We start from the raw sequence: 13,893 nt of genomic DNA on the forward strand, positions 1-13,893 counted from the left end.
GTTTTAAATAGATCTAACAATGGTAGGTGTCCTGTTTTCTCTTTAGTAGAATATTTCCCATGCCACCTGTGTCTGTAGATTCCCTTGATACCCTTACTTAAGCTACCTACCAGAGGACAGCATTTTCAGGGCATTAGGAATACTATGCTTTCACCTGCTGAACTCACAATAGTTTGTGCTTGGTGACAAGACAAGTATCATGACTTAAGAATTTCTTTTCTTTTCAGCCTCAAAAGAATCAGGGGACATGTCATTATCAGCTCTGAATCTCTGCTGAATATATAAAAATCTTGTCTCTGAAGATTTATCCACATTTTATATCTATTGAGATATTGTTGGTACGTTGTGTCAGAGTGAAATATTTCCAGGTTCCTGCAGAGGTCAATTATGAAAATAAAAATTCCTGGAAGCCAGAAGAGACCTTGGGTGAGAGAACAGATTACACTTGAAAGAAATTTAACACCATAGTGTGGTGGTATGGACATTAAGGGTTATCTCAGTCAACTCTTATTTGAAAAATGAAGAAATTTTCTACAAAAAAAACATAAATTTTAATATTTGCAAACTTTGTCCTCCTAACAATCATGTTGAGCTTCCAATGTCATTGTCTTCATGCTGCAGAAGATGAGAAAATTAAACCTGGGTATTTGAGCCCAAATCTAAATTCTACAAACCAGCTCCTAGGGAAGAATGACTCCAACCCTCAAAGTGGAGAAATGTCTTTCTGAATGTCACATGGTACTTTAACAGCTGGGATCCAGAATTCAAGGACAGGCTTCAGCTATGCAATCAAATGTTCTCTCCACTGACCTACACAGACTTCCATTGACAAAGGCATCCTGGCTACATTGAGGTTGCATGATTGATATTTCTTAAATTGAACTGAATTGAACTGAGTTGAGCAAATACTCTTCATCATGTCTTGTTTCATTCAACAGGCAGCTGATTCATTTCTATTCTGTTGATGAAAATTATGCTTCCATTTGTTCTGATGAGTATGTTGATGGATACCATTTGTAGATATGACCAATGCCTTTGACACTGTTACTGGCGAGGGATTAAGGAAAGTTATGTCAAAATTTGATTGCCCAAAGAAGTTCATCAATATTTTATATCAATTTCACCATGGCATGTTTTCCTTGCTTCTGGACAATGGGCAAAGCTCTCAGGACTTCCCACTCACCGGTGGAGTGAAACAGGGCTGTATACTTGTTCCCATGCTTATTAGCATGATGTTTTCAACCATGTTGACTAATGTTTTCAATGAGGATGAGCATAACCTCAAGGTCTACAACTGTACTGATGACAAGTTCTTCAATTTGAAAAGGCTACAAGCCAAGAACAAAGTGGAAGGAGTGTTGGAGCATAATTTTCAGTTTGCAGATGATTGTGTACTCGATGCAGCCTCTGAAGGTGAGATGCAACAAAACACGGATCAATTCTCTGTTGCTTGTGCTAATTTTGGCCTAATAATTGATACCAAAAAACACAGGTGCTCGATCAGCCACCTCCACACTATTTGTAAGTGAAACCATTGGTTACAACAATTGGAGAAGTTTTGAAAGCTGTGAGTAAGTTCACTTATCTTGGTAGTGTACTTTCCAGGGATGAACACATTGACAATGAGGTGGATGCGCACATTGACAGAGCTAGCTCAGTGTTTGGAAGGCTCTGAAGAAAAGTTTGGGAAAGAAGAGGTATCAGACTGATGACCAAACTTAAACTCTACAAAGGCATTGTGATGACCTCATTGTTGTGTCCTTGTGAAACAAGGAAAGTCTACCAGTGCCTTGTCAAGAAACTGAATCGCTTCCATTGGAACTATCTTAGGAAGATTCTGAGGATCACCTGGTAGGATAGGTTAGGAGACACTTAAGTCCTTGCTAGAATTCAATTACCAAGTATTCAAACTATGCTTGAGAAGGTGCAACTCTGATGGGCTGGCCAAGATGTTTGAATGCATAACGTTGACTTGCCAAAAAGACTTTTTTATGGAGAATTTGCAAGGGGCAGGAGATCGCATGGTGGCCTGAAGGAATGATGCCAGGACACTCTCAAGAACTTTGGATTTGACTGTGCAACATTGGAGACACTGGAAGAGGACGACTCAGCATGGCATGCCCACATCAGAAAGGGTGCTGTGCACTTTGAGCAAAGCAGGCTAGAGACAGCACAAAGCAAACACAGGATGCGGAAATTTGGAATATTTACCCCAAATATTCACATGGACTCTCTGTGCCCCACCTGTGGTAGAGCATTCTGAGCTCATATTGGTGTGATCAGCACAGTCAGACACATTGAAATTCCACTTTATCTTGGAAATTCCATCCAGAAACAAAAACGAACAAAAACCCCCCAAAAACAAAGAAACATAAATAAAACAAATAAACAAAAACCTTCCAAGAGATCCTTGCAAAAATCCCCACTTCCAAGAATGTCACTCTAAGACAAGAATCCCTCCAAAAGCATCCTCCTGCTCCACACGGAAACAAATTCCGGAGAAGCTCTTTGCAACTAAATACACCTACTCCTGCAAGTTTTGCTTTCATATGAACTCCGACAATGACATTTTCCAAGGCGAGCTCTTGTGCTAACAGCCTAACAACTGAATTTTTATCTAGCTGCCTAAGTACTAAGTTTTGTCTAGAACAGGTATTTAATCATACAAACAACACTGGCCTTTTCTAAAGCTTTAAAACCAAGAATTGACCTACAGCTAAAGACATGGCCACCAATATCCTGTGATGTTGAAGGGATGCTGAAAGAATCCCAAACTCACAATCCATGCTCCTCTTTGCCAGCTAAATGATTTCAACCTTTTATTTTTCCGTAGTCACAGAAGCAATATTGGAAGGAAAACCCCAAGTTCCTCTGAAATACTTCATACAACTCATCAACAAAGAAACTCTTCAACAATACTCCCAACCGACCAGAAGAGCAGGGAAAGGGAGTCTCTGAGGTTTCCTATATCAACAGTGCTTATACAGAACCCGCTGCTCCATTTCTATCCAGAGCTGCCATTACCCACTTGTCCACCTACACCTCCACTGACCAACACTTAGTCCATCCTCCCTTCCATGCAGCAGAAGCAGCTCAGCCACCCCCAGCCCCTGGTCCCTGGCTTCAGCTGCCTTTGCTACCTCCACCACCTGCTCAACTTCAGCCCCAGCCACTACACAGCCTCCACCCCTGCCATGACCACATTGGCCCATTCTCAGATGAGGCAGAACTACCACCAGGATTTGGAGGCCACCATCAAACACTATATCAAACAGGAGCTCTACTATTCCTATGTCTAACTCTCCATGTCTTACTACTTTGACCAAGATGATGTAGCGCTGAAGAACTTTGCAAAGTATTTCCTCTACCAGTCCCAGTAGGGGAAACTCCAGAACCAGCTTGGCAGCCCCATCTTTCTGCAAGACATCAAGAAGCCACACCAAGGTGACTGGGAGAGTGGGCTGAAAGTAATGGAGTGTGCTCTGCACTTGGAAAAAAATCTCAGTCAGTCATTACTGAAATTGCACAAGCTAACAACTGACAAGAATGACCCTCATTCATGTGATTTCATTGCAATCCACTACTTGGGAGAACAGGTAAAGTCCATCACACAACTGGGTGATCCCGTAAACAACCCGGGCAAAATGGGGGCCCCAGATTCTGGCATGGAGGAATGTCTTTTTGACAAGCACAGCCCTGGAGACAGTGACAATGAGAGCTAAGTCATACCTGGCTTCCCCCAGACCTGGGAACTGTGGGCATGACTCTTACTGTATTTCAGTTCATGCATGTGTTGGTTATCTGGCCAGAATTTGTACCAAAAAACTACCACCATTTACATCTCAATAAGGTGACTAGTTACTAATGGAACAAGAAAAAAAAAAAAGAAAAAGAAAAAGAAAAACAAGCCAATATCCCCAATCAATGCTTATCACAAATCTTTAAAAATCACCACAATGATAAAGATCACCCAAGATGACCTGGAGAATCTCACTGCATTTTGGACAGCCCTCATTATTAGAAAGACTTCTCTTTGCATGGAGCTGAAAACTCTCCAATTTATTCCTTAAGGTAAGTGGATTTTGTTTCTGGAGCACCCTGTTCATATGCAATCATGTTTGGGGAAGGAGTGAATACATTAACATTTGGAGCTTAATTGATTTCTCTGGTTTCTGCTTGTCCCCTAGGGGGACAGGGAAGGCTGTGAATGGGATATAGACCTGGTCAATTTTCATATGATAAGGCTAAATTAAAGCAGGGAGTAGGGGATCTATCAGGAGATAGAGTGTTGAGCCTGGGATCAGAAGACCTGAGTACAAATTCAGCCTCAGATCCTACCACCTCTATCAACCTGGGCAATTCATTTAACCACCATTTGCCTTAATTCACTGGGGTTAGGAAACAACAAACCACTCCATTGCCTTTGCCAAGAAAACCTCATGGACTGTATGTTCCACATGGCCACAGTCAGACACAAGTGAAAAATACCAAGAAGAGGTATAGCAAAAATTACAAAGAGGTGAGAAGGAGTGGGCTCAGGCTCAAGTTTGGGATCTTACAGTTACTGCCTGGGTGAACTTTCTCGGCCTTGAGCCTTTAATATTCAAAATTGGCAGGTTGAATAAGAGATCTTAAGGACTCTTTCACATTTTACAAGTCTAAAATTTCTTTCACTTCTTAACTGAGCAATTAAATATTACATTCCTGCTATAGAACTCTCGTGGCTTTAAGTAGATCTACAATGGTAGGTGTCACGTTTTCCCTTTAGTAGAATATTTCCCATGCCACCTGTGTCTGCAGATTCCCTTGATTCCCTTATTGAATCTCCCTAGCAGAGGAGAGCATTGTCAGAGCATTAGGAATCCTGTGCTTACACCTGCTAAAATCACAATAGTTTGTCCTTGGTGATAAGGCAGGTATCATATCTTAAGAATTTCTTTTCTTTTCAGACTCTAAAGAGCCAGGGGACATGTCATTATCAAGTCTGAATCTCTGCTGAATACATGAAAATCTTGTCTCTGAAGATTTATCCACATTTTGTATCTATTGAGATATAATCGGTACATTGTGTCAGAGTGAAATATTTCCAGGTTCTTGCAATGGTTGAAAAAATAAAAAATACTAGAAGCCAGAAGAGACCTTGGGTGAGAGAAGAGACTACACATGAAAGAAATTTAACACCACAGTGTGGTGGAATGGACTTTAGTGGTTACCTAAGCCAACCTTATTTCAAAAATGCAGAAATTTTCTCCAAAAAACCATAAATTTTAATATTTGAAAATTTGTCCTCTCAACAATCATGTTGAGCTGCTAATGCTGTCGTCTTCATGCTACAGATAAGAAAATTAAAGCTTGGTATGTGAACCCAAATCCAAGTTCTGCAAACTGGCTCCTAGGGAAGGATGACTCCAATCCTCAAAGTGGAGAAATGTCTTTCTGAATGTCACATGGTGCTTTAATAGCAGGGATCCAGAATTCAAGCACAGGCTTCTGATATGCAATCAGATGTTCTCTCCATTGACCTACACAAACTTTCATTGACAAAGGCTTCCTGGCTTCATTTAGTTTGCATAGTTAATATTTGTTTAATTGAACTAAATTGAACTGAGTTCAGCAAATATTCTTCATCATGTCTTGCTTCATTCAAAAGGCGCCTGATGCATTTCTATTCTGTGGATGAAAACTATGCTTGCATTTGTTATGATGAGTATGTTGATGGATACCATTTGTAAATCTGAACAAGGCCTTTGACACTGTTACTGGTGAGGCTTATGGAAAGTTATGTCAAAATTTGATTGCCCAAAGAAGTTCATCAATATTGTATGTCAATTTCACGATGGCACATTTGCCCTGGTTCTGGACAATGGACAAAGCTCTCGTGACTTCCCAGTCACTATTGGAGTGAAACAGGGCTGTGTGTTTGTGCCAATGATTATTAACAGGATGTTGTCAGCCATATTGACTAATGCTTTCAGTGAGGATGAGCATGGCATCAAGGTCAACTACCATACTGATGGTAAGTTCTTCAATTTGAAAAGGCTGCAAGACAAGACCAACGTGGAGGGAGTGTTGATGCATGATTTTCTGTTTTCAGATGATTGTGCACACAATGCAGCCTTTGAAGCTGAGATGCAACAAAGCATGGATCAATTCTCTGTTGCCTGTGCTAATTTTGGCCTAATAATTCATACCAAGGAAACACAGGTGCTCCATCAGCCACCACCACACTATCTGTACATGGAACTATAAGTTATAACAAATGGAGAATTTTTGAAAGCTGTGAATAAGTTCACTTATCTTGGTAGTGTACTTTCAGGGATGAACACATTGACAATGAGGTTGATGCACACACTGACAGAGCTTGCTCAGTGTTTGGAAGGCTCTGAAGAAAAATTTGGGAGAGAAGAGGTATCAGACGCACTACCAAATTGAAAGTCTGCAGAGCTATTGCGCTGACCTCATTGTGGCGTGCTTGTGAAACATGAACAGTTTACCAATACTATGCCAAGAAACTGAATTGCTTCCATTGTAACTGTCTTAGGAAGATTCTGAGGATCACCTGGCAGAATAAGGTAGCAGACATTGAAGACCTTCCTTGAGCTGAGCTGCCAAATATTCAAACTATGCTTCCGAGGGTGCAACTGTGAAGAGCTGGCCAAGATGTGTGAATGCAAAATGTTAGCTTCCCAAAAATACTATATTATGGAGAATTCTCATGGGGCAGGAGATCAAATGGTGGCCAGAAGAAATGATACCAGAACACTCTCCAGAACTTTAGATTTGACTGTGCAACATTGGAAACACTGGAAGAGGACCACTCAGCATGGCATGCCCACATCAGAAAGTGTGCTGTGCACTTTGAGCAAAGGAGGTAGAGACAGCACAAACCAAACACAGGATTCAAAAATTTGGAATGTTTACCCCAAATATTCACATGGACTCTCTGTGCCCCACCTGTGGTAGAGCATTTGGAGCTCATATTGGTGTGATCAGCCACAGTCAGACACACTGAAATTTCACTTTATCTGGAAAATTACATCCAGAAACAAAAAAAAACGAAAACAAATACCCAAAAACAAAGACACATAAACAAACAAACAAAAACCTTCCAAGAGATCCTTGTAAAAATCCCCACTTCCAAGAAAGTCACTCTAAATAAGAATCCCTCCTCCAAAAGCATCCTCCTGCTCCACACGGAAACACATTCCAGAGAAGCTCTTTGCAACTAAATACACCTACTCATGCAAGTTTTCTGTCATATGAACTCCAACAGTGACATTTTCCAGGTCTAGCTATTGTGCTAACAGCCTAACAATTGAATTTAATCTACTTTCCTAAGTGCTAAGTTTTATCTAGAACAGGCATTTAATCATAGCAACAACACTGGCCTTTTCTAAAGCTTTAAAATCAAGAATTGACCTACACCTACATACATGGCTGCCAATACATGTGATGTTGAAGGGATGCTGAAAGAACCCTGAACTCACAATCATGCTCCTTTTGAACAGCTAAACGATTTCAACCTTTTATTTTTGCCAAGTCACAGAATCAATATTGGAAGGAAAACCCAAAGTTTCTTTGAAATAATTCATATAATTCATCAACAAAGAGACTCTTCAACAATACACCCAATCGACCAGAAGAGCAGGGAAAGGGAGTCTCTGAGGTTTCCTCCTTCCACAGTGCTTATACAGAACCCACTCCTCGATTTCTTCCCAGAGCTGCCCTTACGTACCTGTCCACCTACACCTCCACTAACCAACACTTCGTTCCCTCCTCCCTTTGATGCAGCAGAAGCAGCTCAGCCACCCCCACCTCCTGGCCCCTGGCCTCAGCTGCCATCGCTGCCTCTACCACTTCCCCAACTTCAACCCCACCCACTGCACAGCCTCCACTGCTGCCATGACCACATCAGCCCCCTATCAGGTGCAGCAGAACTACCACCAGGACTTGGAAGCTGCCATCAACTGCTAGATCAAAAGGGAACTCTATGCCTCCCATGTCTAACTCTCCATGTCTTACTACTTACACCAAGAGGAAGTAGCATTGAAGAACTTTGGGAACTACTTCCCCTACCAGTCTCAGGAGGAAAGACAGCATGCTGAGAAGCTGATGAAACTCCGGAACCAGCTTGGCAGCCCCATCTTCCTGCAAGATATGAAGAAGCCACACCAAGGTGACTGAAAGAGTGGGTTGAATGCAGTGGAATACGCTCTGCACTTGGAAAAAAATGTCAATCACTCATTACTGGAATTGCACAAGCTGACAAATGACAAGAATGACCCCATTTATGTGATTTCATCTAAACCCACTATTTGGACGAACAGGTAAAGTCCATCAGACAACTGGGTGATCACATAGCCAACCTTTGCAAAATGGGCACCCCAGATTCTAGCACAGAGGATTATCTTTTTGACAAGCACACCCTTGGGCACAGTGACAATGAGAGCTAAGCCAACTTGGCTTCCCCACATCTGGGAACTGTGTGCATGACCATTCCTATCTTTCAGTGCACGTATATTTTGGTTATCTGGCCATAAGTTTTACCCAAAAATTACCACCATTTACATCTCAATAAAGCGACTAGTTACACATCCAAAAAAAAAATGAATATAAAGCCAATATCCCCAATCGATGATTATCTTAAACCTTTGAAGATCACCACCATGATGAAGATCACCTAGGATGACCTGAGGAATCTCATTGCATTTTGGACAGCCCTCATTATTAGAAAATCTTCTCTTTGTATGGAGCTGAAAACTCTAAAATTTATTCCCAAGGTAAGGGGATTTTCTTTCTGAAGACCCTGTTCTTATGCAATCATGTGTGGGGAAGATTTGAATACATGAACACTTGGACCTTATTTGATTTTCTCTGGTTTCTAGTTGTCCCTTAGGGGAATTGGGAAGGCTGTGAATGGGATATAGACCTGGTCAATTTTCATATGATAAGGCTATGTCAAAGCAGGGAGTAGTGTATCTATCAGTACATAGAGTGTTGAGCCTGGGATCGGAAGACCTGAGTACAAATTCAGCCCCAGACCCTACCAGCTCTATCACCCTGGGCAATTCACTTAACCTCCATTTTCCTCAATCCACTGGGGTTTGGAAATGGCAAACCAATCCATTATCTTTGCCAAGAAAACCCCATGGATTGTGTGGTCCACATGGCCACAGCCAGACACAAGTGAACAATACCAAGAAGACGTATAGCAGAAACCACAAAGAGCTGAGAAGGAGTGAGCCTTGGCTCAAGTCTGGGACCTTACACTTACTAGCTGGCTGACCTTTCTGGGCCTTGAGTCTTTAATATTCAAAATTGGCAGGTTGAATAAGATATCTTACAGACTCTTTCACATTTTACAAGTCTAAAATTTCTTATAACTCTTAACTAAGCAATTGAATACTCGAGTTCTGGAATGGAATTCTCTTGGCTTTAAGTAGATCTGCAATATTAGGGGTCACATTTTTTCTTTAGCAGAATATTTCCCATGCCACCTGTGTCTGCAGATTCCCTTGATTCCCTTATTGAATCTCCCTAGCAGAGGAGAGCATTGTCAGAACATTAGGAATCCTATGCTTACACCTGCTAAAATCATAATAGTTTGTCCTTGGTGAGAAGACAGGTGTCATGTCTTAAGAATTTGTTTTCTTTTCAGCCTCAGAAGAGGCAGGGAGCACATCATTATCGGATCTGAATTTCTGCTGAATATATGAAAATCTTGTCTCTGAAGATTTATCCACATTTTATGTCTATTGAGGTATTATCGGTACATTGTTTCATAGTGAAATATTTCCAGGTCCCTGAAATGGTTGATTATAAAAATAAAAAAGACTAGAAGCTAGGAGAGACCTTGGGTGAGAAAAGAGATTACACCTGAAAGACATTTAACACCATATTGAGGTGGAATGGACTTTAGGGGTTATCTAAGTCAACCCTTATTTGAAAAATGAAGACATTTTCTCCAAAAAGCCATCAATTTTAATATTTGCAAACTTTTTCCTGCCAGCTATCATGTTGAGCTTCTAATATCATTGTCTTTCATGCTATATATGAGAAAATTAAACCTCAATATTTGAGCCCAAACCCAAGTTGCGCAATCTAGCTCCTAGGGAAGGATGTCTCCAACCCCCAAAGTAGAGAAATACCCTTCTGAGTGTCACATGAGACTTGCCCAGGATCACACAGAGTAACTGGCAGAGCAGGTATTTGAATGAGTCTCTTTAGGTCCCAAGTCCAGTCTTCTTTCTGCTTTAATACTTTTTTGGGGCCTTAGTTTAATCATCTGTAAACTGGAAGTCATAATTTCTGCCTTACATTTTTCACAAGGCAGTTATGAATAAGCCATTTTTATAAACTGTAGAGAGATATATAGCATGTGAACTTTGCTTTTATAGCTTTTAATATTCCTGTGCTGTAGCATCTAATCCCTCTCAATTTTCCCCCTTTCCTAATGCTCGTCTATAACTTCCAAATACCCAGATTCCTGCTTAAGGACTCATCTGAGTGGAAAACATGGAGGACAGAAGCAAAGCTAAAACCTTGAAGGCTATTCAGAAGCCTCATGCTGAAGGGTTATACTTGCTTTGCTTCACCTAAGAAGACAGAACTTAAAACAACTGAAAGAAATTGCAAACAGGCAGATTGAGGAGAAATATTAGGGAAATTTGAGTGGAAATTTAAGTGAAATGAGTCACCTCCTCAGGTTATAACAATTTCCCTGTCAATGGAAGCATTTAAGTAGAAATGGGATGACCACTTACTGGGGAATCTATAGAGGAAACAGGATAGGCTGCTCAGGGGTAGAGTGGTGTAGGCTACCTCTGTGATGACATTCAATGTAAGGGTCTATTGTTCCAAGAATGGAGAGCCCCTGTCCCTAAGTCACTGGTCATATGGCAGAGGAGATACTCAACCAATCAACATTCCTTCCGTACCTATCATGCACTTTAAACAGTGCTCAACTCTGAGCATAAAAAGGAAAAAATAGAAAGAGTCCTGCCATCAAGGAGCACACATAGACAAATAAGAATTTACAATACAAAGCATCATATGCCATGGGTCAAATGAGTGGCAAAGACAGTGTTTCCAGCAGGGTAGCAATTTAGCAAAGCCTAGCAGAATTGTTTTCAGGTGATCAAAGAGAGGAGAGATCCCTTTCAGCTGAGATCATCAGAGAAGTCTTCATGGAAGAAGTAAAATTGGAGTTGGACCTGGTATAAAAGTATCATGTTTGTTTCAGTTGAATGACAAGGGTAGAAGCCAGGTAGCAAAAGGTGAAAAGTAAGGATCGGACTTGGAAAGTTTCATTGGGGAAAATCTTCGTGGATGAGATTTGAATTGACTTTTGAAAAATGGATAGGATTCAGAAATGCAATGATTTGGGGGAACTGGAAAAGAAAGTTTTGCAAGTGAAAAAAATGCAGAGTGGAGAAAGTACAAGACAAAGCTCAGTGAATAAATTTGGCTAAACCAAAGGCTATATGTAAGAGAGAAAGAAGCCTGGAATGGTTCAGAGATGAGAACTGATAATCAGGATCTGATCAAAGAACTCACATATGAAGGGCAGCTTAGGCTACCAGGGGAAATACTTACAATACGATGAATAATTATAGTTTGCATTCCTGTAACTCTTTCAAGAGAGGACAGATAGAGAGATAAACGATACATACATACATCCTGTGCCAAGTGCTAGTGATACAAATACAATTAAAAAGAAAGCGTGTGCCTTCAAGGGGCTTCCATTCCAGCCTGTGAAGAGAATATATAAAAGCAAGCTGGGAAGTGGAGGAGGAGAAAGTACATGCTGGTTGGTGGGGAAGGCTTTATAGTTACAATGTACGTTGGCACTTATCATTTTCATCTGCGCCTAGTAGTAACTGTGAATCTCTATCTGATATACAGGGAAGCCTTGAGACATGACTATGTCCAAATAGGGCAAATGCCAGTCCTATCCCACCTTGAAATTCAATAAATTCAGTTAATTATTTATTCAGTACCTATTGTGTAAAGATAACTATACTTGGTTCTAGCACACATACAAATTGGGAAAGACCAGTATGTTGAGTAAGGGAGGTGTTCATTCTGTCTTCCTCCACACGAGTCATAATACAGCTGGTTGATTGTGCCTAGTTCTCTGCATCGCATAACACAAAGACCTCAGATCAGTTGGGTCATGTCCAGAGAAATGTGACTAGGATGGTAAGGGAACTGAAAGCCTTACTACATGACTGGCTAAAGGAATTGGAGATGTTTAGACTGCAGAAAAGAAGACCAAATTAGATGAAGAAACAGGGATCTTCAAATCTATTAAGGGCTGTCATGCAGAAGAGAAATCAAAGTTTTCTTTTACTTGCCCCTAGAAGGCAAAACTAGGACTACTGAGTAGAATTCATAAGGAAGAATACATTGGAAAAACATAAAAGTTTCCTAAATGTGAGTGTCATGCTTAAGTGGACTAAGCTGCTTTGTGAGTTAGTGTGGGAGTTCTCCATGAGTGGGAGCTTTCAAGCACAGACTGTCTGCTCACCTGTTAAAGTAGCTATAGATGAGAGCTTTGCTTTAGGCAGGGGCTAGACAAGACTATCTCCAAAGTGTCTTCCAACTCCTCAGGGAGTTTGTAATCCAGCAGGGGATTCCATTTCCACACATTATATAATACAAAATTATGCTTAAAGAAGCATTCTAATTAACAAATTTCTTTGTAAGAGTTGATGAAGTAGAAAGAGTGCTCAACTTCAAATCTGAGAAGATCCGAGTTTGAATCCAGGTACTGCCAGTTACTTTCTAGCAACAGGCAAGTCATGTAGCTGTCTGAGATTCAGTTTCCTTATCTTTAAAATGGGGGTGATAATATCATACTCCCTGTGTCCCAAGGCTATTGTAAAGAAAGGCTTGGTAAAAGATAAAGTTTTACTATATACTCAAGAATTATTCTTGGTGACAAGGATCTAACATTTTGACCTGTCCATGGTTTTCCCTTTGCTTCCTTAGGTAGAGGGCAGAATCTGTGTGAGAAGCTTCTGTGCTCCTGTGATCAGTGTATGGCTGCTGAGTGTATGGCTGCTGCAGACTTCAATGAGAGTCACAGGTTCTGGAGTAGATCCAGGTGCCAGGAGAATGGAACACTGTGTGAAGACAGTCACCATGAATGGCCTTTGCCTCCCACTGGTTTAGAAACCAGGAGCTTAAGCTCTGAAGAAAACAGCAATGAAGAGTCTGTTCCTTCCCTCACAGGGAGTTTCAGAAGAAAGAAGAGATTCTTGGGAAAGCCATTTGACAATGCTGTTTCCAGGCCAGCCCACGGACAATTATTTGTTTCTTTCATCAGTGAAAAACACCATAAACAGGTCATCTAGATCTATATTATTCCAAATTTAAACTCTCTAAAGCCTAGGATGGCTCACCTGTTGAATCATAATAATGACTCTTCTACATTTCCCCCCACAGGTGTGATGGGAAAATTGATTGAGAAAGTAAAGAAGATGCTTTGAAAGTTAGAATTCCTACACACACATGAGACCTCATTATTACCAGACTTCTTAGAATCCAAGATCAGAGGGGTCTGGATGTACCTCTTTGTCTGATTTGTACTGAATGTATTGTATCATGGAAATTAAATAAAAATTCAAATTCATTTCCCCACTTTAGATGACGATGCACCAGTGGTGCTGGGGGTATATATGGGAGAATGGCTGAGGGAATCACTACCTGAACACTTAGTGTTTGAATACTATTCCTAGGAAAGCTGAGCAATGATAAACCTAAAGTTAGCAGTTCAGGTAAAGGAAGTTCTAGTTAAGTTAGGTATCACTTACTTTCAGGCAAGTAGGTAGCACAATGAATAGAGTGTTGGGTCTGAAGTCAGGATCTCATCTTCCTGAGTTCAAATCT

General features: G+C 40.8%; 1 pseudogene; it reads left to right on the top strand.

The window, feature by feature from the left end:
- The window catches only part of LOC140498710 (protein RCC2 pseudogene), a 26,842-nt pseudogene extending 13,206 nt beyond the window's left edge, over positions 1 to 13,636 (top strand).
- Positions 13,637 to 13,893: the final 257 nt, after the last annotated feature.

The sequence above is a fragment of the Notamacropus eugenii genome, chromosome 4 (assembly GCF_028372415.1).
Source record: "Notamacropus eugenii isolate mMacEug1 chromosome 4, mMacEug1.pri_v2, whole genome shotgun sequence".
Lineage (NCBI taxonomy): Eukaryota > Metazoa > Chordata > Mammalia > Diprotodontia > Macropodidae > Notamacropus > Notamacropus eugenii.